This window comes from Mustela nivalis, assembly GCF_964662115.1.
Source record: "Mustela nivalis genome assembly, chromosome: 1".
Lineage (NCBI taxonomy): Eukaryota > Metazoa > Chordata > Mammalia > Carnivora > Mustelidae > Mustela > Mustela nivalis.
In genome coordinates, this window is record NC_139020.1 from 132343573 (window position 1) to 132349826 (window position 6254).

The 6254-nt window shown below is 41.8% G+C and overlaps 1 pseudogene across 1 annotated transcript; it reads right to left on the reverse strand.

Annotated features, from left to right (window-relative positions):
• Positions 1 to 240: 240 nt before the first annotated feature.
• LOC309841760 (heat shock protein HSP 90-beta pseudogene) lies at positions 241 to 2727 on the reverse strand (annotated as a pseudogene). The gene has a single exon. The product of its transcript is annotated as a heat shock protein HSP 90-beta pseudogene (transcript).
• Positions 2728 to 6254: the final 3527 nt, after the last annotated feature.

Here is a 6254-nt window from a genome sequence, read left to right on the forward strand (position 1 = left end):
AGTAATTTATGCCTTATTATTAAATAGTATTCCATTGTATAGATAGATCGCAGTATAGAACATTACAGATGTATCCATTACGTGTTGTGTAGCACTTGGGTTGTTTCCAGTTTTGAGCTCTGAAAGATAAGACTTGGCTAAATATTCACGAACATGTTTTTGTGCGAATATAAACTTTTACTTCACTTGGTTAAATACTTCATGATCTGATTGCTGAGTCATATGGTAAGTGTACAGTTATTTTTTTTCTTTATTTTGCATACTTTAATCTCAGAACAAAATAAACAAACAAAAAAAACACAATACACATCCAAACCCCTTGTCAAATAATCAGAAGGGATAGGGCTTTAGGGCCTTCTTTCCTGCCTCAAAGACAGGAGGAAGAAAAAAAAAAAAAACCACTAGACAGCAGAGGGAACCAGGTGAACAGGGCCACTCCCGGCTGCTGGGGAGCCATGGGGACACTATACAGAGGGCTCAAGGTCTGCAGGTAGAACTAATCTACTTCTTCCATGCGAGAGGCATCCTCATCACCCTCAAGAGGGGGGATCTCATCAGGAACAGCAGCACTGGGTTCCTCTGCTGTCACTTCATCTTCATCAATGCCCAGGCCTAGCTTGATCATGCGGTAGATGCGGTTGGAGTGAGTCTGGGGATCCTCCAGTGAGAAGCCAGAAGAGAGCAGAGCTGTTTCAAACAGTAGCACCACCAGGTCCTTGACAGCCTTGTCGTTCTTATCCGCCTCTGCCTTCTGCCGCAGCGTCTCCACAATGGGGTGGTCAGGATTGATCTCCAGGTGCTTCTTGGCCATCATATAGCCCATTGTGGAGTTGTCCCGAAGGGCCTGGGCTTTCATGATCCGCTCCATGTTGGCTGTCCAGCCATAGGTGCTAGTCACAATGCAGCAGGGTGAAGACACTAGCCTGTTAGAGATGGTCACCTTCTCAACCTTCTTATCCAAGATTTCTTTCATGAGTTTGCAGAGGTTCTCGAACTTGGCCTTGCTCTCCTCCATTTTCTTCTTCTCCTCTTCATCCTCAGGCAGCTCCAGGCCCTCCTTGGTAACGGAGACTAGACTCTTCCCATCAAACTCCTTGAGTTGCTGCACGCAGTACTCGTCAATAGGCTCTGTCTCGAAGCCCCGCTTTTGCACTCGCTCCACAAAAGCGGAGTTGGCAACCTGCTCTTTGCTCTCACCGGTGATGTAATAGATGGACTTCTGGGTCTCCTTCATGCGGGACACATACTCTGAAAGAGAAGTCATCTCATCCCCAGACTGGGAGGTATGGTAACGCAGCAGCTCAGAAAGGTGGCGCCGGTTAGTTGAATGCTCATGGATTCCAAGCTTTAGGTTTTTAGAGAATGCCTCATAGAATTTCTTATAGTTCTCCTTGTCTTCTGCCAGTTCAGAGAAGAGCTCAAGGCACTTCTTCACGATATTTTTGCGAATGACCTTCAAGATTTTGCTCTGCTGAAGCATTTCTCGGGAGATGTTGAGGAGCAGATCCTCAGAGTCAACCACACCGTGGATGAAGTTGAGATACTCTGGTATCAGTTCATCACAGCTGTCCATGATAAACACACGGCGAACGTAGAGTTTGATGTTGTTCTTTTTCTTTTTGTTCTCAAAGAGGTCAAAAGGAGCCCGACAGGGGATGAAAAGCAATGCCCTGAATTCCAGCTGACCTTCTACAGAGAAGTGCTTGACTGCCAAATGGTCTTCCCAGTCATTAGTAAGGCTCTTGTAAAACTCTCCATATTCCTCCTGAGTAATGTCATCAGGGTTTCTGGTCCAAATGGGTTTAGTCTTGTTCAGTTCTTCCTGATCAATGTATTTCTCTTTAATCTTCTTTGTTTTCTTTTTCTTGTCTTTCCCACTATCATCCTCCTCATCTGATCCCACATCTTCAATCTTGGGCTTCTCCTCATCGTCTTTATCTTCTTCCTCCTTCTCCCCTTTCTCCTCCTCTGCTTCATCATCACTGATTTCTCTCGTTCCTTCTCCAAATAAAGGGTAATGGGGTAACCTATGAACTGCGAGTGCTTCTTCACCACTTCTTTGACCCGTCTCTCCTCTAAATACTCTGTCTGGTCTTCTTTAAGATGGAGAATCACTTTGGTACCCCGGCCAATGGGCTCACCATGGTCTGCACGCACAGTGAAGGAGCCCCCAGCAGAAGACTCCCAGGCATACTGCTCATCATCATTGTGCTTTGTGATAACCACCACCTTCTCTGCCACCAGGTAGGCAGAATAAAAGCCAACGCCAAATTGTCCAATCATGGAGATGTCTGCACCAGCCTGAAGAGCCTCCATGAATGCTTTAGTTCCGGACTTGGCAATTGTTCCCAAATTATTTATGAGATCGGCTTTGGTCATACCAATGCCTGTGTCCACTAGAGTCAGGGTGCATTCCTGGGGGTTGGGGATGATGTCAATTTTACCGCTGTCCAACTTGGAAGGATCTGTCAGACTCTCATAGCGAATCTTGTCCAAGGCATCATACGTATTACTGATCAACTCCCGAAGGAAAATTTCCTTGTTAGAATAGAAAGTATTGATGATGAGGGACATAAGTTGGGCAATTTCTGCCTGGAAGGCAAAAGTCTCCACCTCCTCCTCTCCATGGTGCACTTCCTCAGGCATCTTAAAAGAGAAGAGCTGCAAGCACTACAGACCACAGTGGGAAGGGACTGCGTCCAGCAACGACTCCGCAACAAGACCGCGTGGGGTACAGAGAGCTGTACAGTTATTTTTATGAGAAGTGGCCAAACCCTTTTCCCAGTGGCTGTACCATTTTGCATTCCCACCATCAATGAACGAAAGTTCCAGCAGCTCCGTGTCCTTGTCAGCACTTGGTATTGCCCGATTTTCTTTATTTTTCCATTTTAGCCTTTCTAGCAAATATATAGGGGTATGTCATTGTGGTTTTAACTTGTATTTCTTTAGTGAATAATTATGTTCAGCATATTTTCACGTGTTTATTTGCCATTTATACATTTTGATGAAGTTTTTGTTCAAATGTTTTGCCCATTTTTTTTTGAATTAGGTTTTTTTTTTAATATTCAGTTTTGAGTATTGTTGTTTTTTAATATATCCTGGATATAAGTCCTTAATAGTTGACCATATATATGGGTCTATTTCTGCATTTTTCAAGTCTGTTCTATTGATCTATATGTTCTATTCTGTTTTAATACTACACAATTTTGATTGCTATAGTTTTGGGTAACACTTAAATCTGATAGTGTGAGTCCTTCAAACTTGTTCTTCTTGTTCAAAAAATATTACCACATAGTGTAAAGCATCAATATACTTCCCAGTTACTATACATCAAGCATATACACTTCTCTGGGGACAATTGCCTTCTCCACCCTGGGGATTTTAGGAACACTCCAGGGGATGTTTATGTGTATGAAAACAATGAGAGAGACTGATATGAATGCCCAGAGACCTAAAAAATGCTGAGACCTCTAATCAAATGGAAGGCCTTATTAAGGCTGTAGATCTAGCTAACCTACATGTTTAAAAACTCACCTTTATTTTTTTGTGGGTACCTGTTCATAAATTTAATTCAGAAAATTCTAAGCCCTTCCTGTTGTTGCTTTAAGTTCAACCATAAACAAAACATGACCAGCCCCTATGGCTCACCATTACCTGGAACTTACTATGAGACGCTTGCCTTGGGTAACACTCCGTTGCTTACAGAGTTCTTTTTATGTACATAGTTCCATTAAGTCCTCACAACCAACCTTGGAACAGATCTTCCTGTCCCCATTCTATGGGTAAGGAATCTTCAGAGAGTTCAAATCACTGACTCATTGTTATTGGCAGAAAGTGTCCTCAAGTTAGGACTCTATCTGAGTCCTTTCCTTACACCAAGTCTTCTGAATCTCTGCTGCAGTACATCCTGACTTTAGGTAAAGTTCAAATAGTCCTAGGTCAATGGCATCTGGCCCAGGATATCCTGAAGGGCAATAGGATGTTATTAAAACAAAACAAAACAACAACAACAAAAAAACAATCTTGTTGCCAAATTCAGCCAAATTCAAATCTGTTTGTGGGGAGTGTTGGCTTTAATTATCAGCTGCCTTCGGGGGTCAGGTTCCACTGTGCCAAGCTTGAATTCAGTCCTACAGATTTGACTGGGTTAAGGACAGATAAGGAGTGCTATTTTAAAAGGGTGTGAAACCTGGGAAATTCTTTTGTCCCCTAAAACTTGTCTCCTCCATTATGCTGAGTACAGATGCCACTGGTGCAATATTTTTTTGTGGTCATTGTATTAGCAATTAGTGGTCATCAGCTGCTCAGAGGGAGAAACCGAGTCTTACCATTTGATGAAATTTGGCACCAGAGTTAGGGATCAGAAACAGAATCATACTGTGGAATCAGTTCCTGCAAATCTCTAGCTACAGAATAATCTTGACATTTGCTCAGCCCAGAAAGTATGTAAAAGAAACTATCAAAACTTGTGGTTCTCAAAGTGGGGTTCAGGGACCGGCAGCTGCAGCATCACCATCACCTAGAAATTACCCTGAAATGCAAATTTTCATCACTCCCTTTCAACTGATTTCATTTAATTTTCTTTCCCCTAAACAAGTGAACAGAATCTCCAAAGAAGGACAGCTTGAGAAGGGGAAACACGTTAGATCATCACAGAGCTCATCTCCAGATATGAAATGCCATAAATAGATTAACGCAGAGAGAACACTGACATTATCTACTGTGGGTCACGATGAGCTGGAGATTGTTGTAAGATCAGTTTGGTAAATTAAGCCACAGAATTTTATTCAGGGTGGACTCAGATTCCAGGTTAACTTATCCTTCTTATCTCTGTGGTGTGACTAGGGCAACTCTTCTAATAGAGAATGTTCACAGTTGTCTCAAGGTTGTAAGAGACACTGTACTTTCTTTTCGGGAGAAAAAATCCAGACACCTTTCTGATGGGAATCTGTTCTTGGAATAAGAAAATGTGTCTTTGGCTTGTGTTTTTATTTTCACGAGACTCTAGGTTTATACTTTCAGTTAGAACATCTAAGAGAAATGAAGAATTATCAGGAATCCTCTTCCTTGGATGGGTCCTCTGAGACATCAAGCACCTAGTTGGTTTTTTATTTTTCCCCAAGAAGAAATAAAAGCCAGTTCTTCTAAATTTATATGGTGTTAGAGATGGAAGGAATCTTATAAAGCATCAGGAGTTTTTCAAAGGGAATTTCATTTGCGCTTTGGGTGTCACAGTGTTTCCTGGTGAGAGACTGTCCTGTGTGAAATATGTTTTGCATTCCTGGCCTCTGATACTAAATGCTAATAGCACCTCCCAATTATTATAACAAAAGCCTCCCATTGTATTTCCAAACACTCTCTCAGGTAGTGTCTTAGGTTGAGGACTTTCTTCAGTTCCCATGGCTTTATCAAAGAAGCTGACATCCCAGACTGAGATTTTGACCCTGATTTTCTGATCCTTAGCCTCACTATAGTGTAAGTGCCATGAGAACAAGAATTGTTGTCTGTTCTATTCACTGCGGGATCCCCAGGACTTGGTACAGTTTGTGTCACATAGGAGGCAGTCAATAAGTATTTGTGGAGTGAATAAATAAGTAAGTTAGTAGATGAGTTACTGCATACTCTAGGATACCATTCCCAAGATCCACCAAAAACAAAGTGATGGACTGTTGATGATAACCAAGGCTCTAAACATAATCAGCTTTCAGGCAACCAACACAATAAAGTCCATTATTAGAGACTTGAAGGAGTCAGGGTAAATGGGATTCTTCAAGGCAGTCCTACATCATCACAGAAACTTGACTTCCAAGTTAAATGCAGTACCTCTACTGATTTAAGATGTATAGTATTTCCATTACAATAATAACACCACCGCTAAGATTTTGAATTTATGTGCATATTTATGGAGGGAGCTGTCTATTGATGGATCATAATGATGATGTCTCTGCTCCAGAAGAGTCCAGGCCTGGCGCCATAAAATGGTCCACGCAATTGGAACTTTGCCACAGGTGGCAGCACCCAACGTGCTGTTAAACCTCTTGGGAATTGCTCATTCCATGAATTGCTCTTTAAATGGTGTTTTTAAAATTCATTTCCCCAATTAAAAGCATAACTAAAGATTTTTCCATGCTTTAAGTTCACTCATGAGTATTTTTGAGTTTTTGAGAGGATAGTCAATATTTTCATACAGAGCTAGCTAAAGAAAATAGCATTTGCTCAGGAAAAGTGTCTTAGAATGTGTTGGGCTATGATGG